The 25,160-nt window shown below is 44.7% G+C and overlaps 1 pseudogene; it reads right to left on the reverse strand.

Moving 5' to 3' along the window:
* LOC134339352 (adhesion G protein-coupled receptor E2-like) overlaps positions 1 to 25,160 on the reverse strand; it is a 202,790-nt pseudogene that overhangs the window by 164,101 nt on the left and 13,529 nt on the right.

Consider the following 25,160-nt stretch of genomic DNA (forward strand, 5'->3'; position numbering starts at 1 on the left):
GTGGAAGTTAGGAACAGGAAGGAGTCAATAACTCTACTGGGTGTTTTTTATAGACCACACGATCGTAACAGGGACATCGAGGAGCAGTTAGGGAGACAGATTCTGGAAAGGAGTAATAATAACAGTTGTCCTGATGGGAGATTTTAATTTCCCAAATACTGATTAGCATCTCTGTAGAGCAAGGGGTTTAGATGGGGTGGAGTTTGTTAGGTGTGTTCAGGAAGGGTTCTTGACACAATATGTAGATAAACCTACAAGAGGAGAGGCTGTACTTCATCTGATATTTGGAAATGAACTTGGTCAAGTGTCAGATCCCTCAGTGGGAGAGCATTTTGGAGATAGTGATCACAATTCTATCTCCTTTACCATAGCATTGGAGAGGGATAGGAACAGACAAGTTAGGAAAGCATTTAATTGGAGTAAGGGGAAATATGAGGATATTAGACAGGAACTTGGAAGCATAAATTTGGAACAGATGTTCTCAGGGAAATGTACGGCAGAAATGTGGCAAATGCTCTGGGGATATCTCCATTGCATTGAGACAGGGAAAGGATGGTAGGGTACAGGAACCGTGGTGTACAAAGACTGTTGTAAATCTAGTCAAGAAGAAAAGAAAAGCTTACCAGCGGTTCCAAACATTAGGTAATGGTAGAGATCTAGAAGATTATAAGGCTAGCAGGAAGGAGCTTAAGAAGGAAATTAGGGGAGCCCAAAGGGGCCATGAGAAGCACTTGGTGGACAAGATTAAGGAAACCCCCAAGGAATTCGACAGGTATGTGAAGAGCAAGGGGATAAGATGAGGGAGAATAGGACCAATCAAGTGTGACAGTGGAAAAGTGTGTATGCAAACCGGAGGAGATAGCAGAGGTACGTAATGAATACTTTCCTTCAGTATTCACTACGGAGAAGGATCATGGCGATTGTAGGGATGACTTGCAGTGGGATGAAAAGCTTCAGCTTTTATTAAGAAAGAGGATGTGCTTTTGGAAAGCATCAATTTGGATAAGTCACTGGGACCGGATGAGATGTACCCCAGGCTACTGTGGGAGGCGAGGGTGGAGATTGCTGAGCCTCTGGAGATGATCTTTGCATCATCAATGGGGATGGGAGAGATTCTGGAAGATAAGAGGGTTGCGAATTTTGTTCCCTTATTCAAGAAAGGGAGTAGAGACAGCCCAGGAAATTATAGACAAGTGAATCTTTCTTCAGTGGTTGGCAAGTTGATGGAAAAAATCCTGAGAGGCAGGATTAATGAACATTTGGAGATGTATTATATGATTAGGAATAGTCAACATAGCTTTGTCAAAGGCAGGTCATGCCTTACAAACCTGATTGAATTTTTTGATGATGTGACTAAACACATTGATGAAGGTAGAGTCATAGATGTAGTGTATATGAATTTCAGCAAGGCATTTGATAAGGTACCCCATGCAAGGCTTATTGAGAAAGTAAGGAGGCATGGGATGCAAGTGGACATTGCTTTGTGGATCCAGAATTGGCTTGCCCACAGAAGGCAAAGAGTGGTTGTAGATGGGTCATATTCTACCTGGAGGCCGGTGACAAGTGGTGTGCCTCAGGGATCTTTTCTGGGACTCCTACTCTTCCTGATTTTTATAAATGACCTGGATGAGGAAGTGCAGGGTTGGGTTAGTAAATTTGCAGATGACACAAAGATTGGAGGTGTTGTGGATAGTGTGGATGGCTGTCAGAGGTTACAGTGGGACATTGATAGGATGCAAAACTGGGCTGAAAAATGGCAGATGGAGTTCAACCCAGATAAGTGTGAGGTGGTTAATTTTGGTATATCAAATAGGATGGCAGAATATAGTATTAATGGTAAGACTCTTGGCAGTGTGGAGGATCAGAGGGATCTTGAGATCCGAGTCCATAGAACACTCAAAGCTGCTGCGCAGGTTGACTCCGTGGTTAAGAAGGCTTACGGTGTATTGGCCTTCGTCAACCATGAGATTGAGTTTTGGAGCCGGGAAGTAATGTTGTAGCTATATAGGACCCTGTTAGACCCCACTTGGAGTACTGTGCTCAGTTCTGGTTGCCTCACTACAGGAAGGATGTGGAAACCATAGAAAAGGTGCAGAGGAGATTTACAAGGATGTTACCTGGTTTTGAGGGCATGCCTTAAGAGAATGGGTTGAGTGAACTCAGCCTTTTCTCCTTGGAGCTACGGTGGATGAGATGTGACCTGATAGAGGTATATAAGATGATGAGAGGCCTTGATCATGTGGATAGTCAAAAGCTTTTTCCCAGGGCTGAAATGTCTAACACGAGAGGGCACAGTTTTAAGGTGCTTGGAAGGAGGTACAGAGGAGATGTCAGGGGTAAATTGTTTACGCAAACAGTGGTGAATGCATGGAATGGACTGCCAGCGACAGTGGAGGCGAATACGATAGGGTTGTTTAAGAGACTTCTGGATAGGTATATGGAGCTTAGAACAATAGCGGCTATGGATAACCCTAGGTAAATTCTAAGGTAACGACATGTGCGGCACAGCTTTGTGGGCCGAAGGGCCTGTACTGTGCTGTAGGGTTTCTATGTTTCTGAGCTCTGGTGGTTTCAAAGTGACTGCATTGTCCGACATGTTCAACTCTGGAATCGTCCTAGCGCATCAGGGTCACCAATGTAGGTTTTCACAAAGAAAATGGCAGAGGCATTTTATGTTTAAGAAAAGCCATAGTAATTCATTTATTGAGCACCAAAAACTGAACACAAAGTGCAGTAAAAGTCCTTTACATCATTACATTATCACGTCAGAACAGCCTCTTAAAGTGAACCCGAACTGAATGGCGGTGGCTGTGAATTATGTACATTTCTACCAATTACATCACCCTACTGTCATATGGCGGTGGCTAGGAACTGACCCAAGTGCAAGACACAGATACTGAAGTACTAGGGACAGGACTAGGATACAGGGTGAGGGCAAGGATATGGAAACGAAAACCGGGAACCCGGAACAGGACTGGACCAGAGAGCTAGGAGTCCGGGCTTGGACTCCGAGCCAGAGACTGGACAAGGACCCAGTACCTGGGTCTTGCCTCTGGCTCAGACCTCAGAACTAGGCGAGGACGAGGCTTGGCAGGAAGGCAGGATGAGGCTGGAGTCTTCAGGCTTGAGGCTAGAGGCTAGAGATGAGGCTTGTCAGGAGACAGGAGGCTGCGGTCTTCAGGCTTGAGGCTAGGCAGGAGGCTGGAGTCTTCAGGCTTGAGGCTAGGCAGGAGGCTGGAGTCTTCAGGCTTGAGGCTGGAGACAAGGCGAGGCTTGGCAGGAGGCTAGAGACTTGAGGCGAGGCTTGGCAGGAGGCTAAAGACTTGAGGCGAGGCCTGGCAGGAGGCTGGAGACTAGAGACTTGAGGTGAGGCTTGGCAGGAGGCTGGAGGCTGGAGACTTGAGGTGAGGCTTGGCAGGAGGCTGGAGACTTGAGGCGAGGTGAGGCTGGAGGCAGGAGACTTGAGGCAAGGCAAGACTGGCAGCTGGAGGCTAGAGACTTGAGGCGAGGCTTGGCAGGAGGCTGGAGACTTGAGATTTGAGGTGAGGCTGGAGACTGGAGACTTGAGGCGAGGCTGGAGGCAGGAGACGAGGCAAGGTGAGGCTGGAGGCAGGAGACTTGAGGCAAGGCGAGGCTGGAGGCTGGAGGCAGGAGACTGGAAGCTCCTCCTGAGCAGGGCGTGGATCTCCACCCGATGGAGGCAAGGGACAGGAAAGGACAGAACCAACCGCAGGTAATGGCAGGACGGCCTGGCTTACACGACGGAGGCAAGGGACAGGAAGGGAGCTAGGTATGGGGTGGCTCCAGGACAAGACAGCAAGACAACGCAAGGCTTCAGGCAATGCAAGGCAAGATAGAACTTCAGGTGAGGCGAGAGTTACCGGCAAGACAAGGCAGGGCTTCAGGCATTGCAAGGCGAAACGAGAACTTCAGGCGAGGCGAGAGTTACCGGCAAGGCTTCAGCCGAGGAAACAGAAGGCAGAGGAAGGGATACAAGGAGTAAGGACAAGAACAATCCAGCAGCCACGTCCTGGTCTCTGAAGATATTCAGCCAGCCCCAACGAGCATCAGCTGGCTCAATAGAGCTCAACAAGAACAAAAACGGGGCAGACAGGAAAACCTGGAGCAAGGGTCAATGGACTGGACCGTGAACCGGAATACGGACTTCACGGACCGGACCGTGACACCTACATCCACACCATGACCTATGATGGACAGAGACCCAATTTATAACTACATCCCAGAACAATGATGGACACACACCCAACTGGGAATCCACAGTACCTCCAGAAAAGAGGCAAGATCACTACGTGTCATGGCTAACAAGTACTGGTAGCTATTAGACCTGGAGAGCTAAGACAATTGGGCCAGAATCATTCTTTTCTCTACTTTTGATCAGAGCCTCCAGACAGGGAAGGACAGATGTATTTTTTCTCTCATTTCTGTGGATGCTGAGGATGATTATGTTCTCTGTCTACACTAAAGCGAACTCAACCCAAGAAAGCTCAGTCTCAAATCATATCCATCAAGTGGAATTCTCAGGAAGCTTGGACAAGAATTTGCTGGGAAGCATTGATGAAGGAATTATCATCAGAGGCAGGGAGAGAGAGGACGTTCTTTTTGGCGCTGGATGCTTCACATTCCCTTACCTTTCCTCATAATTCTTCAGATCCAGGTGCCTGGAGGGAAAAAATGTGATTGGGAAGCCATTGGAGAAATTAGAAGCTCAGGATAATTCCTCAGAGATTTACTGCAGAACTATTGCTGGAGAAAATAACTTAAATTTCCTGACCTTTTCCCATCCTTGGTGTCATCTCTATGTCGTTGTAATCCTCACAAGCCCAGCAGAAGTTGTCCTTCTCCTCCCTAAACTCACACATGAAGGTGTGGACAACAGACTCCCCACCTGAGAGTCAATGAAAGGAGTCGGTTGCTGCCTCTGTGTGAATCGGTTTTTCCAGCGGATCGGCTCTGTATCCGTCCATCAGGCATCGTGCACAGAGCTACCACATTCCCTCAGTCAGGGGGACGGCTCTCCCTGTCCCTGAGTATTTGTGCGGAGAATGTTGCAAGGTTGGTCAGGCTTGGAACAACTTGACCGGGTTCCGATCCAGAGTCCAGGCTGATGCTGGGTGGTTCACCCCATTTTACTCTTCCTCTGTTTACAATAAAGTTGCAACTGAGTCACTTGCTGGGTCATTCCAGAGGGTGGTAAGTGACAAACAGCAGGGCCTGTGAAAGACATGATGCACGGAGAGATCTTTACTTTCAGGATACACCCAGAGATTGAGGTCGAGGTCAATCCCTGGAGGAATAGGATGGCATGGTACTGAATCGAGTGCAGCACAGTAACGTAGTTAGCATAACACTTCACAGCACGAGTGATCAGGAGATCAGGGTTCAATTCCTGACACTATCTGTAAGGAGTTTATAAGTTCTCCCTGTGATCGTGTGGTTTTCCTCCAGGTGCTCTGATTTCCTCCCACATTCCAAAAAGACATTCGAGTCAGGGTTGGTAAGCTGTGGGCATGCCACATTGTTGCCAGATGTGTAGCAACACCGGTGGACTGCCCCCAGCACATTTCGAGCTGTGTTGGACGTTAACAGAAACAACACATTTCATTATATGTTTCAATGTACACGTGATTAATAAAGCTGATCTATATCTTTAGCTTTATCCAAGGTGACTGGCAATTGCTGGCTGCTGTTGAACCGGAGGAAAGAATGGGACGAGACTGTAGATGCAGAAATGGACAACAGGAGAACAGGAGTGTGTGGGGGGAGACATTGGGAGCTGCAGGAATGTGACTGCTCTCTACACCGCAACGAATAGACCGACACAGAGTGGGTCCTCAGGAGAGGAAGGAAAGAAAACCCTTTCATATCAATGCAGCTCTCAGGTGGGGGGTCTGCAGCCCACAACTTCCTGAGGTCCAGGTTCAGAGAGGAGGAGGGCAACTTCTGGTGGAACTGTGAGAATTAGAGGGGCACCGCGACAGACCCCAATCATAGGCTCAAGGACCAGAGACTCGTCAATGAACTTAGCAAGGTCAGAATTAGAATCAGGATTATTGCACCGACATATAGCATATCATGAAATGGATTGTTTTGTGGCAGCAGTACAATGCAAAATTTAAAAAATACTACATGTTATAAAAAATAAGCAAATAGAACAGAAGAGGAATAGTAAGGTAGAATTCATGGACCATTCATAAATCTGATGATGAAGAAGTAGCTATTCCTGAAATGATGGGTGTAGGGCTTTAGGCTCCTGTACCTCCTTCCTGATGGCAAAAATGAGAAAAGGGCATGTCCCAGATGATGAGAGTCCTTAATGATGGATTCTCCCTTCTTAAGGTACCACGTCTTCAAAATGAAGACCCACACCTACATTTTAGGTAATGTTTCTTCTTCTCCACCATCTGATTTCTGAATGGTCTATGAATCCATGAACAGTACCTCACTATTCCTCTCTTGTACTGCTGATTTATGCATTTATTGTAACTGAAGGCCCAGAGAACAACGATAAACTCACCAAGATCCTGGTCCCAAAGGAGGTAGATTTTCACTTTGTGGCCTCCACTGTTTCCCACTCCACCAGAGCAGAGAGGGTGGAGGGGGACCGTGGGAGGCGGAGGAATCTATGAAGGATGAGTTTGGGGTTGGAGGCACCACAGGTGTAGTGAAGAGAAGTTAATCAGACTGAGAATGTCATGAGGATGGGGTTTGATGGAGAGTTAGGTAGGGAGAAGGCTGTACTCATGGGCTGTCCCAAGAACACATGGGTCTTCAGGTCAGTCGAGGATAGACCCCTGACGCAACATCTCTGGCTCTTGTTGCCACATCCATCACTCTGGTATGACAGGGAGTCATTCCTCTCAGCATGAGATAATCCATGTAGAACCCTCATTCTATAGTTCAAAATCTCTTTCACTTTTACTTATTACACATTGCACTATTAGTGCAATAAGGTTTAATTATTTCTTGTATTTTATCAATTTTGATCAACAGTACAGTGATTAGCAAGCATGCACAAATTGGTAAATAAAGAGCTTTATTCCAATTAAAACATATGATATATATTGTACAGATGGTTTTAAAATAGATGCAGAAAGCAAGGCTAGCAGTCAGTCTCCATTTATAAAGGCAGAAGAGGAGAAGGCGTGATGGTTAAGTGTTGCTTAGCTACCCCATCACAGGCTAAAATCAGCACTTGAAGTGGTGTGTGTGTATGTGTGTGTGTGCGCGCACCTGTACATGTGCACACACCTGTGTGGTATGCGTCTGTGCAAGCACGTATTTCTGTGTGTGTGTGTGTGTGTGTGTGTGTGTGTGTGTGTGTGTCTGTCTGTCTGTCTGTCTCTGCTGCACATGTGTTTCAGGTCTGTGTATGCGAGTGCACGTTTGCCGTTTGTGTGTGTGTGTGTGTGTCTGCACATGTGTACTTGTGTGTATGTTTCTGCTATAATTGTGCTTTAGGTCTGTGTAGTGAGTGCCTGCATGTGAACTGAACTGTGCACATATCCGAGTTCTGTATCAATCTTCTAAGAGTCTGGTGCACGTTGTGTACCTGATCTTTATGTTGAAGCTGTACAGATGCAACATGTTAGGTGAAGGTCAAGTTCAAATCTGGTATCTCACATTGACTTCAGGTAAGATCTCAACAATGTTGGCACCACAGTCATATGTCTCATAAGGAACAACAGTCAAATTCACAGGATACCTGTGCAAAACTTGGAAATGTTGCAAAACTTTGTAATCACACTCATCATAACACCAAATCTCACACATATTCTTCTACTGACTCGCTTTCATACGCACACAATTCTAGAATTCCAGTTAGATCGTGTCTTTTTACAAGCTCAGTACAAGCCAAATAATACCGTTGGTGTGACCACTTCTGCAATGTAGCTTTCCATTCTTGGGAGTGGGTCTTGAACCCACAATCTTCAGAGCCAGACGCACAGCGAGAGCGAAAGAAAATGAAACAGAGAAACTCTACTGAGAAGAATCTTGTCATTGGGTCTTGAATGCATCTGTTTATTACTTTATAAGCCTAGATAAAACAAAATGAGATAGTTATTATTTGTCTTGGATACAGACAAAATCGAGTTAAGACCAACTTTAAGGAGGTAGAATTCATCTATTCACTGCCCTGGGGGTTCTGCCAGGAGAGTCAAAGGTCCTTGGGATTCATGGTCAGCAGGAGGGCTTGAATGGGAATGAGAACAACAGTGTGTTCATCACCTGTGTTGGCCCACAATAGTCTGTTGGAAAGCTGGTGTCTTCTTGTGTGAGGTGGGCACAGGATGGGGCAAGGCCAAGATACCTTGTCGAGACCCTGCAGACACCACTCCCAGCAAGGGGAGCAAACTGACATCAGATCTCATGCAAAAGGCAAGTGGAGGCAGAAACAATCCCACCATTTCAATGGATAAGACCTTTAGCTGAGTGAAGATAGTGACCATGACCAGGGGAAGTAACCCCACCAATGTGGGTCTTAAACAGGGTGGATCCTACTGTGCCGTAAGAAGTTGTGAGAAGGTGACACGGAGTGGTTTCACACTCATTGATATCTCTTACTCAAGTCTCACTTTCTCGTGGTCATCGATGTGGCTGTAGGAATTCACGTGGGCCAAGCTACACCTAAACTTTGGTGGGACACGAGGAAGAGTACTTGCTTCAATCCTGTCCAGACCATCTCCCTCAACCTTTCTCCAGTCCATCAACGATTGCATTGATGCTGCTTCCTACAATCATACAGAACTGAGAAACGTTATTTTAGATGGCAATCTCAAAGATGCTCTCATCTTTACATTGTCCATCATGACTCTTCCTTTCTCACTCATAATCACATCCTTGTCCCCATGAGTGATATTAGACTGTGTGAGAGTTTGGGAACCAGAATTGGATTATTAATCATGATGCCAGCTAGAGCTGCCACATTACATTCTACTTTAGTTGTGGGACTCTACAGGAAAATTGTACAGGACTGGTATCCTCAGTCAGTGGGATTTATTCTCTATTTTCATGTTGATACAAAGTTCTTACCTTCACAAACTTTCCCTGCCGTGAGGTTGGCGGTCGCAGGTAATGCCTGATACCCTGCATTGCAGATGCACTGGTAGGATCCCATTACGTTGATACAAGTTGCATGTTTGTGACAAGGTGAGGACTTGCATTCATCGATATCTGTGTGAACAGGGAAAATTTCTCTCAACAGTAAATATGGATTGCTCCCGTTTATACCTGGGCTCTGTGGGTCAGGATGGAGTAACTCAGCACTGTGTTGTTTAATCCGGAGAAGACCTCCCTGGAACAGAGGATTGAGTGACTATTCTTGGGAAAGGGAACTTATGGTTTGAGAATGAAAATGAGGAGATTGGAGTTAAGGAGCAGATAAAATTAACTCAAGGAACCAAATGGTGAGTCACCTGTGAGAAACTGGGATGGTTGCTACCCTGCTCTCCATTTTATGAGATTATCGATAACAGTATGGAAGGTCGGCAGCAACCCTGCCTTCTGTACTGGAGCTGCTTTTCATTGGACGGGAACAGGGAGGAAAGAGGACTCTCAGTGCTCCATTCATCTTTAATATGACTGTGGCAAGACCAGGTTTAGTCACATTTAAATTTCAGTTCATTGCCCACTCCCTCCCTGAATCTGCACTGGAAGCACAGCATTGGAAATACTCAGCAGGTGAAGAAGGATCTCTGGGTGAGAAACAGAATGCTGGGAGATTCCAGCAACATCCCTAGTTTCAGATACCCAGCATCCTACATTTTTATTTTACTTTCTCTCTAACTGCGAGCATTCATCCATTACCTGGATGCATTATGTCCTGTTTACAAACTTGGCCTCTCCATCCTATCAGGGACACACTTTCCTGCCTCATTTTCTCACTTTTCCAGTTTCTCTCTCCACAGATGCTATCTGATCCTCTGACCTTCTCCATTCTCTAACTTCAGAGGTTGCAGTATTTAAGCCATAAGACTATAAGCAGAGGCTGATCGAGTCTGTTCCACCATTCCATCATGGCTGATTTATTAAACCCTCTCAACCCCATTCTCCTGGCTCCCCCTGCAACCTTTGATGTACTTGCTAATCTATCAAAGATCAACTTACATTTGAAATAGATGCATTGACTGGACCTCCACAGCCATCTGAGTGTATTTCACAGATTGTTCCTTGTTACACCTGGGCTCTGTGGGTCTGGATGGATAACTCAGCACCCGGTTACTTAAACACAGAGCAGAACTCCTCGCTGGAACAAAGGACAAAGTGACTGTCCTTGGGGAAGGACCTTCTGGGTTGAGGCAGCATATCAGTTCAAATTACAAAGTAAGTTTTATTATCAAAGTACAGATACATCACCATATACAACCCTAAGATTCATTACCTTGTGGGGATACTCAGTGTGTTTCTAGAATCATAACCATAACGGAATCAATGAAAGTTGGCCAACTACGGTGGTCACCCAGAGTACAGAAGACAACAAACTGTGCTAATAAAAAAAGCAATATTAATAATAAATAAGTAAGCAATAAATAGTGAGAACATGAGAGGAAGTGTTTTTGAAAGTGAGTCCATTGCTTATTAGAACATGTCAGTGATGGGGCAATTCAAGTTTAGTGAAGTTAGAGCATAAGACATATGAGTAGAAATAGGCCATATGACCCATCGAGTTTGCTCCGCCATTCAATCATGACTGATCCTTGCTTCTATCTCCTCCTCAACCCCAGTTTCTGGCCTTCTCCTCATAACTTTTGATGCTTTGTCTAATCATGAACCTATCAACCTCTGCCTTAGATATACCATGTGACCTGGCCTCCACAGCTGCATGTGGCAACAAATTCCACAAATTCACCATTCTTTGGCTAAGGAAATTTCTGCACATCTCTGTTTTGAAAGGGCGCCCTTCTATCCTGAGGCTGTGCTCTCTTGTCCTAGACTCTCCCACCATGGGGAACTCCCTTACCACATCTACTCTCTCTAGGCCTTTCAACATCCAAGAGATTTTAATAAGCTTCCCCCCTCATCCTTCTGAATTCCAGCGAGTACAGACTCAGAGCCGTCAAACGTTCCTCGTATGATAACCCTTTCATTCCTTCTTCTTGGTGCAAGTTATCTTCTTTGGTGCAAAAACCTGCTTGTTGAGCAGTAGCAGCTGTTCCTGAACCCTGTGGTGTGAGTCCTGAGGCTCTTGAACCTTCTTACTGCTGGCAGCAGTGAGAAGAGAGCATGTCCTGGCTGATGGGGTATCCTGATGATCGATGCTGCTTTTCTGCAGCAGATGTGATCAGTGGTGGGGGGTGCTTTACCCATGACGGACTGGGCCGTATCCACTACTACTTATAGCATTTTTCTGTTGAAGGGCATTGTTGTTTCCCTACCAAGCTGTGATGCAGCCAGTCAATCTACTCTCCAGAACACATCATTTCTATGAAATGGAGTTTGGTAGTTGACTCAAGAAACCAAATGTTAAGTTAACTGCTGGAAGATGAGATGATTGCTGCCCTGAGCTCCATCCCATGAGCCTGTCAATAACTATGTGGAACGTCTGGAGCTGCTTTTCCATGGGAGGGAACAGGGAAGGAAAAAAGAAAACTTCGTGGCTCCATTGACCTTTAACATGACTGCACCAAAACCAGTTTTAGTCACATTCAAATCTTAGTTAATTGCCATTACATTCATTTGACAAGCTAAAATATTCAGAGCTGATCATCAGTTGTGTCAAAACAAACAAAAGAAAAACACAGGCAGATACAAAATGTTGGAGGAACTCAACAGGTTATGAACGCGAAAGCCATCACATATAAAATTCTCCTGTGCGACGTGCACAGAGCTGTGCAGTGATTTTCTTCTTTAGTCCCATGAATCTGCAGGACAAACCTGTAGAATTGTCAGTGATAACCTCTACCTGGGGTTGCTTCTCCATTTTATGGTTATATTAAGTCTTTAGCTTCACTAACCTTTCTTACAGTGAGGCAGGTGGTCACAGGCAATGCCTGAAAACCTGCAATGCAGTTGCACTTGCAGGAATCCACTATGTTGTTTGAAGTTGTGTGTTTGCTACAGGCCAAGGATTCATACTCATCAATATCTGTGTGAACAGACAAATTCCTTCACATTGATAAACACTGTTTCCTCCCTGTTACACGTGGACTCGTGGGTCTAAATGAAGCAAAGCATTGACATGTTGCTTAAACATAGAGAATGCACTTGTTGGAACAAACAATTTACTGGTTTTCTTGTAAAAGGCCTTAAAGATTCACACAGAAAGAGAGCTGGATGGGGTAAAGGAACATACAGCCGAAGATTGAACCAAATCAGTGAACCATTGTCTTTCCAGCTGCTTAAGTCTGAGATGGTTGGTAGCTCACTGGATTCAGAAGCTGTCTGTCATCACCTGAAGATCCCAATGGAGAAGGTCAGCAGTAGCCTTGCCTTCTCTGGTGATACAATGGATTACAGAAACGTTGATGAACTCCAACCATTCCATTGACTTTGTGAGGTCATCAATGGCCTAATCTCCACTAGGAGCTAAAGGTTCAAGAAGAAGAACCATCAGACTCTTGAACCAAAAGTGATACAGTCACTCAACTTAACTTGCCCCATCATTGAAATGTTCCCACAACCAACTGACTCAATTTCAAGGAGTCTTCATCTCATGTTCTCGATATTTATGCTTGTTTATTTGCTTATTTATTTATTTATTTATTATTATTGTTTGTTTTTATTTGCACAGTTTGTTGCCTTTTCCACATTGGTTGAACACCCAAGTTCTTACAGTCTTTAATTGATTCTGTTATGATTATTATTCTATAAATTTATTCAGTATGCCTGCAAGTAGATGAATCACAGTGTTGTATATGGTGACATATATGTACTTTGATAATAAATGTACTTTGAGTTTGACTTTGATTTTGATGTTGGTCCATGTGGGAATTTGGGATGCAGGACTTGAACAATAATATGATCAGCCATGATCATAATAAATGGCGGTGCAGGCTCGAAGGGCCGAATGGCCTACTCCTGCACCTATTTTCTATGTTTCTATGTTTCTATATGCATGGTGGCTCAATCTGCCAAGCAGTTTGGTTGTGGTCCTAAAGGTTGTGTTGCATGTTGGATTCTTGTTTCCAAAGGATCTGCTTTGTCAGTGAATTCCTGTCCCTGTACCAAAAAATACTTGGAAACAATGATTTTTAAAAAAAAGCATGCCATTTACCAAGACACATAATTTATCTGTGGGATTTGCATGGTGCAGTCCCTGTCAGATTATTCATTTATTCCAAGAATATCCTGGAGGATACTTGACACCAACACTTCATTGTGATTTATTCTCAATTTTGACAGTGACAGAAATTCCATACCTTCACAAACCTTCCCTGCAGTGAGGCTGGTGGTCGCAGTAGATGCCTTACACCCTGCAACACAGTTGCACTGGTAGGCACCCAATGTGTTGTGACAAATTGCATGATGGTGACACGGAAAGTATTCACACTCATAGATATCTAAGTGAACAGACAAAATCCTTCACAATCATAAACATTGTTTGCTCCCTCTTCATCGTGTTTCACTTCCTCCAGGAAAAAGGTGTCACTGTGGTAATTGAAGGTACCCCAGACCTTTGGTGGGACATGCGGAAGAGACCTTGCTTCAGTCCAGCCAAGACCACCTCCCTCAACACTTTCTCCAGTCCATCAGGGACTGTATTAATGCTGCTTTCAATACCCATGCAGAACTAACAAACTTCATCATATTTGCTGCCAATTTCCAAGCTGCTCTCATCTTTACATGGTCCATCTCTGAATTTTTTCCTCCATCTCACGATCATAGTCATATCCCCATGGATTTCTCAGCTCCTCACTGAACCGGCTCTGATAGGGTGTTGTTGGACCATGTGACAAAAAGTTGGACATCATGAAGAAACCCCACCACCCAGGACATGCCCTCTTCTCATTACTGCCATCATGCAGGAGGAACAGAAGCCTGAAGACAACATTCAACTTTTTAGGAATACCTTCTCCTCTGCCATCAGACTCCTGAACAGACAATTGTTACGTACCCCATAACTGGGTTGCCAAACCAGCAGAAATGGACCACCAGTTGGAGTCTGGATTACTGGAAACTAATAAAGTTTTATTAAAGAAATAAGTAACACAGTACTCTAATTGTACGGATATAAATGCAACAGGTTAGCAATGATAAAACACACATGTGCACAGAACTAGGGAAATAGGAATCAATCAAGCTCTATTGCAGTCTACGGGTAAAATAATCAGTCTTAAGTGACGCAGAGTTCAGTTCAGCTTAGTACAGTTCGCAGTAATCGCTGTTGTGCTGTTGGAGAGAGAGAGACAATGCAAATTTTGATTCAAACAGACCTTTGATGTTCTTTGCAGTTAGCTTTCGGGCGAACCCTTTTTATGTCTTCTGTGGTGACCGACTGTGACTCCTCCGTTCTGGATACGACCGTCCTTCTGCGGTGAACCGGCACCCAGGCAAGGGCGGACACACACACCAGGTTCCCACCGATCGTACCCTTTTCACCCTGTGCATCTATGGTCAGTTCCAGTGACCAGACCTCCAGACTCCCACCAACTTTTGGGGGAACACCGCTCTTCCAGGGTCTCGTTATCTTGTGATCTCGTGGTGTGTCGTGCCTTAGCGATCCTATTCATTTTATCCCCCTGCTGGGGTATCACCTGTCCATCAAACTTCAAACAGTTCAGGTTCAAAGCAACCGGTCTGTCAATATTCTGAAATATGTTTCTTTCTCGTTAATCTCTCTCTTCTCTCTTATTAGCATTTTGAATGTTTCTCCATTGTCTCACTTATCTCTCTCTCATTAGCATCAGTCTTCTGATAACTTGGTTTTTCGCCACACCCCTATCCTTCAAAGGATTTTTACCAGGATAAAAATTATGGGCATCAATACATTATTAGATACACACTAATGTACATGGTCATCAGCTATTCGGCTAATACAGAGAACTTTAAGTTGTCAACACCTTGACAGACAGTCAGCAATCACATTTTCCATACCTTTTATATGTGTTATTTTAATATCCTCTAAGACCAGGCTCCAACTTAGCAACCTTTTGTTTTTATCCTTCAGAGTGGCCAAAAACACTAATGGGTTGTGATCACTGTAAATTCTCGGTGGTTTCCGTCCCGGACAAATATAACAAAGGTCATCCCACACAAACTTAGCATTCTTTGGCAAGAGCTTAGTAAGAGTGAGGGTAATATCCGCAAAGTTTTTGCAAAACTTCCGATAGTACCCCACCATCCCCAAGAACCTTCTCAGGTCTCTCTTGTCTGTTGGCGTGGGGAGTTCAGAGATAGTCCGCACCTTAGCCTGCATCGGAGGTCTAATTCACTTTTTGCGAGGTTCACTGTCAGGCTGGCTTCAGCCAGCTTTTTAGACAGTTCCTCTACTGCTACAATCTGCTCCTCCCACGTGTCACTCCAGACCACTAAATCGTCAATATACGCTTCTGCTTTCCTTCGCCCTTTTGTCACTGAATTAATCATCCTATAGGGGTGTTGCTTACTAGGCTGACCTGATGCGACAACAACACCATGTCCCGGCTCTTTGCATCGCCTCGGGACACCCGGACATACGTGTGCGTGCCGGTTAATTAGCTTTATCAGCGGCTTGCTCTGTTCGGGGGTTAAGTGAGAGAACTCATCAGCAAAGTTGGCCAAAACAATAGAGTTCTCCCATCTGGTCGGCACCATACTTACCTTTTCAAAATGGGTTTTCCCCTTATCAGGTGGCACCCTAGCCTCATTAATTTTCGTGATAACACCAACTAGGTCTGCTCGCTTATCGTGGCAAGCTGTTAACATATCAATAGTCTGTAACTGTGTTAGCTCACATCTACAATAGTCAATAACATCCTTCCTCCTGTGCGGCCAGTAAAACTCTTTCATGATTCTACCGACTGCCTTCTTCACCCCAAAATGTCCACCAAGGGGTATCTTGTGGGCCAGGTTAAAAATCTCGCTCCTATAAATTTTCGGCACTACCACCTGGTGTACCAACCCCCATTCCTCATCTGCAGGCACGGTACGTGGTCTCCATTTCCTCCTTAGTACTCCCTCCTTCACATAATAGCCCACTGGCTCCCTTTTTAATTCTGCTTCGGAGAGAGCTGTCTCCGTCAAAACCATTAGCTCCTCATCTCGTTCCTGTGCATGTATAAATTCCTTCCTTGCTAATGATAAGTCTACCTCAACTTCCGTTTCACTACGCCCCTTCTTCTCACTTTCTAACCCCTCCTGGTACAAAGCTGGTAAAAACATCTCAGCTAAATCTATATTCGCTTCGGCAGCCTTTCTGGACATGCGCCGAGTCACTGCGCAAACGGGATAAACCTGTGAGTCCATGGGCGGGGCCTCAATGCTGGCAGGCTGGCTTGTCAGTTTTACTGCTGAGAACACATTTCCGCCGGTGAGGTTATTACCGAGTAAGACATCCACGTCTTCCATCGGTAGTTCGGGCCTTGCCCCGATCGTGACCGGTCCGGAGACCAAGTCGCTTTTTAGGTGTATCTGGTGCAAAGGTACTGCTTCAGTCCCTTTCCCAATGCCTTTTATCACCCTGACCTCCCCAGTCTGTGTCTCTGAACTAAAGTCTAACACACTCTTTAAGATCAATGACTGACAAGCTCCAGTGTCTCTCCAGATCCGTACTGGAACCGGGTTTAACCCCTCCTTCACTGACACCAATCCGGCCGAGATAAACTTCTCGCGCCCTTCCTGAACTTTATCAGACCTCTTCTCCCCTAGCGGTTTGTCTGCCAGCTCAATACAGTCAGTTGGAACCGTCGTTTTTCCTTTCCCCACCTCCTTCTTTGGGGCAAAGCACCTGGACGCAAAGTGACCGGCTTTCCCACAATTATAGCATACGAACCCAGGAGACTTCCTACCAAACTGCTCCTGGTCTTCCTTATCCTTCTCACTAGTTCCCGGCTTGCTTTCTGACTTTTCTGGCGGACTCTCTCCGCCCTCTTGACTACTTTTCTGGTAGCTTTTACTCGGGGTAAACTTTGCTTTGTGTGTCAACATGTACTCATCCGCTAACTTAGCAGTTGTGGCTAAGGTTTCTGCCTCTCTCTCATCTAGGTAGGGCCTCATACCTTCAGGGACACAACCTTTAAACTGCTCAATCAGTATTAGCTGTAGCAGTCTGTCATAATCCCCATTGACCCCTTTCGAGGCGCACCAATGCTCACAATACATCTGCATCTCACGGGCAAACTCTAAATACGTGCGGCCCCACTGCTTCCTCACATTCCGGAACCTCTGCCAGTATGCCTCCGGGACCAACTCGTAAATCCTGAGTATCGCCTCTTTCACCACATCATACCTCTGGGCATCTTCTGCGGACAATGCCGAGTAAGCTTGCTGGGCTTTTCCTTTAAGTACACGCTGAAGCAAAACAGCCCACTTATCCTTCGGCCTGTCCTGACTTGCAGCGACTTTTTCAAAATGGCCTCCTCAAATGGGGGAACCAGCCTAACCTCCTGGGTCGCCCTGAACCCTCCACCTTAGTTCGGCATGGGCCCCTGAACTAGCGTCATCCTTAACTTCTCCAGCTCAAATTCCCTTTCCCTCTGTTTCTCTCTCTCTTGTTGTTCTAACTGCCTCTCTTCTTGTTCTAGCTGTTTTATTCTCTCTTCTAACTGCCTGTCCCTCTCTTCTCGCTCCAGCTGTTTTACCCGGAACTCGTGCTCGAGTCTCAATTTTTCCATCTGCAGCTGTACTGCTGCTCCACCAGGTTTGCCCATAGATACCACCTTCAGCTCCCCTTGGGGAAACACACCTTTAGATACATAATGCTCAATGATAGCTCTGTGCATCTCCGCTCTCCTCATTGTCGACTCCCCCTTAAAAAGATTCAACCGTTTGGCAACAGTTGCCAACTCTGATTTCCTGGCATCCTCTAATGCCTCCAAGGTTGGCGCCTTTAGAAATTCCTCAATCTCCATTTCTGCTGTTTGCCCTTTCTTTCTTTCGGTAATTTTTACTCAGTCAATTTACCCAGTCCCAAATTTGGCATTCAAAATCGCGGACGAGATCCCCACTTATGTTACGTACCCTGTAACTGGGTTGCCAAACCAGCAGAAATGGACCACTAGTTGGAGTCTGGATTACTGGAAGCTAATAAAGTTTTATTAAAGAAATAAGTAACACAGTACTCTAATCGTACGGATATAAATGCAACAGGTTAGCAATGATAAAACACACATGTACACAGAACTAGGGTAGTAGGAATCAATCAAGCTCTATCGCAGTCTAGGGGTAAAATGATCAGTCTTAAGTGACGCAGAGTTCAGTTCAGCTTAGTACAGTTCGCAGTAATCGCTGTTGTGCTGTTGGAGAGAGAGAGAGAGAATGCAAATTTTGATTCAAACAGACCTTTGATGTTCTTCACAGTTAGCTTTCGGGTGAACCCTTTTTATGTCTTCTGTGGTGACCGACTGTGACCCCTCCGTTCCGGATACAACTGTTCTTCCACGCTGAACCTGGCACCCAGGCAAGGGCGGACACACACACCAGGTTCCCACCGATCGTACCCTTTTCACCCTGTGCGTCTATGGTCGGTTCCCGCGACCAGACCTCCAAACTCGCACCAACTTGTGGGGGAACACCACTCTTCCAGGGTCTCGTTATCTCATGATCTCGTGGTGGGTCGTGCCTTAGCGAACCTGTTCTTTTTATCCCCCTGCTGGGGTATCGCCTGTCCATCAAACTTCAAACAGTTCAGGTTCAAAGCAACCGGCCTGTCAATATTCTGAAGCGTGTTTCTTTCTCGTTAATCTCTCTCTTCTCTCTTATTAGCATTTTGAATGTTTCTCCGTTGTCTCACTTATCTCTCTCTCATTAGCATCAATCTTCTGATAACTTGGTTTTTCATCACACAATGAACCCATGAGTATTACCTCGCTACTTTTGCTCAAGTGTATTTAATTTTCTAATATATATTTCTGACTCCAACTTATATTTTTTATATTGCATTGTACTGCACAAATTTCATGACATGTCAGTGATAGGCAGCTGGAATTTGATTTTTGATTCTGTTGGAGCCATGTATTAATGGTTGTGTGTTGCATCATTTAAATGGCATATAGTGTCCCAGGTAACCGAAGGGAATACTGGCAATGTTCACGACTAGTTTTTATTTTTTCGGAGTTCTCCCAAAGAAGCATCTGTCCGATTAACCAATGGACCAATTAATCAGATTGTTGTGAATGACTCTTACATGATGCTATGTGTCTGCGATGCTGCTGCAGGTAAGACCGTAAGATCAAAAGACATAGGAGCAGAATTAGGCCATTTGGCCCATCTGGTAAGTTTTACATTGCACTAGAGCATACATCTATTTGTGCATATTACAATAAACTGAACTTTGACTTTGACCTTCACCACCCCAGAGATTGGCAATTTGATCTTTATTCTATGTCACGGTTATTTATGGTCATTACCTTCACAGCTCCTCCTTCCACTGGAACCAGCCTACTCAGTCGACTGAAAACCTGTGCTGCAAATACACTTGAATGAACCATCTGTGTTCTGACAAGTTGCTTCATGGGCACACGGAGTGGAAGTACATTCATCGATATCTGTGGAGACAGAGAAACATTTCAGGGATCTTTCGACTACACATTAGGGTCCCTTCATTCTTCAATATTCCCTAGTGTCCTACCATTCATGGTATATACCCAATCTTCGAGATCTCCACCCTCACACTTATCAGAGCTAAATTTCATCTACCACTACCCAGCCCAGACTTCTGTACAAACTCCTTACAGATGGCACTGGAAATGAACTCCAAACTCTGAAACCGCGAACTGTAATAGCGTCGCACTAACCGCTACTCTACTGTAGCGCCCCCTAGAGTCTTGGAAAAGTACAGCACAGTAGAAGCATCAGCTCAGCTCATCAATGCCGATCCATTTAAACAGCCTACTGCCATCAACCTGCCCTGGTTACCTTCCATGCCCCTGCTATCCATGTACCTACCCAAACTTCTGGTGCTGACAACTCCTTCCACACTCTCACAACCCTCTGAGCGAAGAAGATCCCCTCATGCTTCTCTGTTTGTTTCCAACCTCAGTGGAAAAATCCTGTTTGCATTTTCCCTATCTACAATATACCCCTCGTAATTTTGTTTCATTCACGGTCTCTAACATAGTGGTCGCCAACTGGTCGATTGCGGCCTAACACATTCACAACTAACAATTCAGATCTCGAAAATCATTCTTGATTTTATAGTTATTTAAATCCCTCACCTTCACAGTCCTGATTGACTGTGTTGTACCCTTGCTTGCATTGACACCTGTAAGAACCAGCTGTGTTCCAACACCTTTTGCGAGGTCCACATATAGCAACATTTTTACATTCATCAATATCTGTGTAAAGAGGAAAAGTTCTTTACAATAGTGAACATTTTGCTCTCCATTACAAGTGGATTCTACTGTAGTTGATGGAATTTATAAAATAACATCAGGGATGCCACGGCAATGTAGTGGTCAGCACAACGTTATTACAACTCAGGCTATTCCGAAGTTCAAAGATCAATTCTGACACTGTCTGTGAGGGGCTTGTACATTCTCCCCAGGAGTGTGTGGATTTCCTCCAAGTGTTGTGGTTTCCTCCCAATGTCCAAAGATGTACTGGTTGGTAGGCTAATTGGTTATTGTAAACTGTCCTGTGATTAGGGTAGAGTTAGATAGGTGGGTTGCTGCAGTGTGGCTCATTGGATCAGAAGGCCTGTTCCATGCTATATCACTAAATAAATAAATAATATTAAAGTTGACTTTTGTAGCGATGTGATTTTTAAAAAGTGCCAGACTGTCTTCAAAACCATTTGGTTCATACATACCCTTCATGGAAGGGCACCCACTGTCCTCACTGGTCCATGTGTGAAATCCAGACCCACCAATGTGCTTGACACATATAGATCGATCCCATCTTCACACCAAGGACACCCCCCTGAATATTGTGCAGCACTACCGTCACATTAAATCAACTGGTTAAAAAGGCCTCTGGTGTGTTGGCCTTCATTAGTTGGGGATTTGTGTTCAAGAACTGTGAGGAAATATTGCAGCTCTATAAAACTCTAGTTAGACCACACTTCACAATTATCCATACTGGAATTTATTTAATTACCAGAGAGGAATTCAGAGGGATCTTCAGAGAGATCAATATACAGTGCTGTGCATTCAGAGATGCCCTTCTACACACCATTGTTGTAACACATGGTTATTTGAGTTACTGTCGCCTTCCTATCAGCTTGAACCAGTCTGGCCATTCTCCTTTGACCTTTCTGTTGTGTATTTAATAGCTCAGAAATATTTGAGTAATATTGTAAATATATTGTTTGAGTAAGTGTTCTGGTTCATTTAAACAAAACAAATTGTACACGAGTTATCCCTGGCTCTGGCTCTGTGGTTTTGCTTTTAATTCATTTTATGTTTTGGAGTTACAAAACATAACACTTTCTCATTACAAGGTGTTTTCACTCACAGAACTGCTGTTCACTGGATGTTCTAGAGTCTGTCGTGTGTGAAAATCTCAGGAGATCAGCGGTTTCTGAGATACTCATTCCACCCTGTCTGGCACCAACAATCATTCCACAGCCAAAGTCACTTACATCGCATTTCTACCCCATCCTGATCTTTGGTCTGAACAACAATTGAACCCTTTGACCATGTCTGCATGCTTTTGTGCATCGAGTTGCTGCCACATGATTGGCTGATTGGACATTTGCATTAATGCGCAGGGGTACATGTGTACCTAATAAAGTGGGCACCAAATGTACATTCATTGAAACCATTAATTGGACTGTATCACCCATTTAAACCTCAACCAAACTCAGTCACCTGAGAGAAATTAAAACTTACCGAAACATTTGTTTTGTGATGGTTCAAATCGATGACCTGGTTGACACTTGTGATTTTGGGACAGAATGTCTTGGAACATACCACAGCACAAGATAACTAGAAGAATGAAAATGAAGCAGTTAGACTTTTGTTCAGTCATTTTTACTCCTTCCCTCCTGGAACACAACACCCCAATACTGAACGTAGCCAAGGCTGATGACAACTGTGGGATGGTGAGAGAGTTAATAGCCCCACCTCCTGAGATGGGCAAAACCAGTCTTTGGATTGATGGCGTTGAACACAGGAGTGTCTGGGCTTTGTTCACAGTGACCAAAATCCAGCCACCGGTATTGACTTCTGCCACTGGTGTCCAAAGCTCAGATAACTCCACATCACCTGCTGAAGTTATCTGCACTGGTTCAGGAGGCTGCTGGTTATAGGGTAATAACTTCCTGAACCTAGTGGTGTGAGAACCAAGTTTTGTCTTCTTTTGCACTTTGGTTGTTTGTTCATCGTTGTTTATGTAGAGTTTTACACAAATTTTACCGTATTGCTTTATTTCCTCGTAAAAGTCTTCAAAAAAATGAATCTCAGGATAGTACATGGTAACCTACCATATGATATTAAATTTATTTTGAACTTTGAAGTGATAAATATTAACTAATATCCAAGCAAGGTGTTATGAGATAGTATTCGTGAGTTCATGGACATTTCAGACATCTGATGACAGGACTGATGGCAGCTGTTTGGAAAACATTGAGTGTGGGTCTTCAGGCTCTGTAATGCTTTGTTGATGGGACTATTGAGAAGAGGGCAAGTCCTGGATCGTGAGATACAGGAGCCTTAGGTCCCACAACACAGGTTCAGGAACAGTTATTACCCAACAACCATCAGGCTCCTAAACTACCATTGGCAACTTCACTCTCCTCAACGATGAACTGATTCCACAACCTATGAACTCACTTTCAGGAACTCTATGTCTCATGTTCTCTGTATTATATGTTTACTTCTTTTATTGACATGATTTGAACTCTTTTGCAGATTGCTTGTTTGTCAGTCTTTATTATTTACAATGTTTCATAAATTCTATTGTGTTTATTTATGTTCCAGTTTATGCCTGCAAGAAACTGATTGCCAAGGTAGTATATGGTGATATATACTTACTTTGATAATAAATTTACTTTGAGCTTAAGATTTCCAGTTTAAGTGTAATTTTCTCTCAACAAAGGAACAAATTATTTTCCATCCCATCCCTCCAAAAGATGAACTCCAATGATTGGAGTGCTGCACCATTGGAATTCCCAGCAAGTTCCACGGCATCAACATCAACACAACATATCCTGGGTCCAATACATTGATGCAGTCATGAGGAAGGGACATCAGTCGCTACACCTTGTTAGGAATTTCTATGGAGGAGAGTGGTCCGACGGGTTGCATCACCACCCAGGATCAAAAGAGTCAGCGGACTCAGCCAGTTCCATCACAGACACCACCCTCCCATCATCAAGGACATCTACAAAAGACAACGCCTCAAAAGGCAGCATTCATCATTTGGGACCTACCCCCTTCTCATTACTACCATTAGAGAAATGGTGAAGATGCACACTCAACATTTTACGAACAGCTTCTTCTCCACTATCTTCAGATTTCTGAATGGCCCAAGAACCAATGAACACTACCTCACTTGTCCTTCTGTTTGTACCATGCATCTATTTTATAATTTATCGTAATTTTATGTCTGCTCTGTAATGCTGACATAAAGCACGAATTTCATGTTATAGAAGACAGTGATAATGAATCTGGCTCTGATCCTTTTGTGCCAGTTTCCCAAGGACTCAATGCCTTGATTTTGCAAATATTTACAGTATCTATTTGCACCTTAAGTATTCCTAATGATCCAGCCTTCACCATCCTTGGTGAATTCAGAGCTCCAGAGATTCACTGTCCTCAGGGAAGAAATTTTTGTGCATCACAACATGCCACCGCTGGGGTAAATTAGTTTACCTTGGAATTTGGAAAGAAAGATTTGGAATTCTTCTCCTCGGGACAGAAACAGACAAGGTGTTAGAGTCGCAAAACAAGGGACAGTCATTTCCCTTGTAACTAAAACGCAAGAGAATCTGCAAATGCTGGAAATCTATGCAACACACACAGAATGCTGGAGGAACTCAGTGGGCCAGGCAGCATCTGTGGAAAAGAGTAAACAGTCACTGTTTTGAGCCAAGACTCTTCAATAGGATTGGAACGGAAGGGGAGAAGTCAGAGTGAGAAGTTGGGGGAAGGGGAGAAACAAGTACAAGGTGGCAGGTGATAGATGAAACCATGAGAAGGGGAGGAGGTGAAGTAAAGAGCTGAGAAGTTGATTGGTGAAGGAGATAAAGGGTTGCAGAAGGGGGAATCTGACAGGAGGGGACAGAAGACCATGGAAGAAAAAGAAGGGGGAGGAGCACCAGAGGGAGGTGATGGGCAGGTAAGGAGAGAGAGGGAAACAGGAATAGGGAATGGTGAAGGAAGGGTGGGGGGAACAATTGCCGGAAGTTCGAAAAATCAATGTTCACACCATCAGGTTGGGGGTTACCCCGATGGAATATAAGATGTTGCTCTTCCAACCTGAATGTGGCCTCATCGTGGCAGTAGAGGAGACCATGAACTGACATGTCAGAATGGGATTGGGCATGCAATCCAGAATTGAATTGGGTGGCCACCAGAAGATCCCATTTTGTGGTAAATGGATCAAGGGTGCTCAGTGAAGTGTTCTCCCAGTCTACGTCAGGTCTCATCAATATACAGGACACGGGGAGCACTGGATACAGTACATGACCCCAGCAGACTCACAGGAGAAGTATCACCTCACCTGGAAAGACTGTTAGTGGCTCTGAATAATAGTGAGAGAGGAGGTGTAGGGGAAGGTGTGACACTTGTTCTACTTACAAGGATAAGTACCAGGACGGAGGGGGATGAGTGGACAAGGGAGTCAAGTCGGAAGTAATCCCCGTGGAAAGAGGGTGGGGTGGGAGGGAAGGATGTGCTTGGTGGTGGGATCCCATTGGAGATGGCAGAAGTTACAGGGAATTATTCTGGAAATGGAGGCTCGTGGGGTGGTAGGTGAGGAACCCTATCCCAGGTGTAGCGGGAGGAGGATGGGGTGAAGGCAGATGTGTGCAAAATGAAAGAGATGAGGGTGCGGGCAGCATAAATGGTGAAGGAAGGGAAGTTCCTTTCTCTGAAGAAGGAGGGTATCTCAGTTGTTCTGGAACG

The sequence above is a fragment of the Mobula hypostoma genome, chromosome 29 (assembly GCF_963921235.1).
Source record: "Mobula hypostoma chromosome 29, sMobHyp1.1, whole genome shotgun sequence".
Lineage (NCBI taxonomy): Eukaryota > Metazoa > Chordata > Chondrichthyes > Myliobatiformes > Myliobatidae > Mobula > Mobula hypostoma.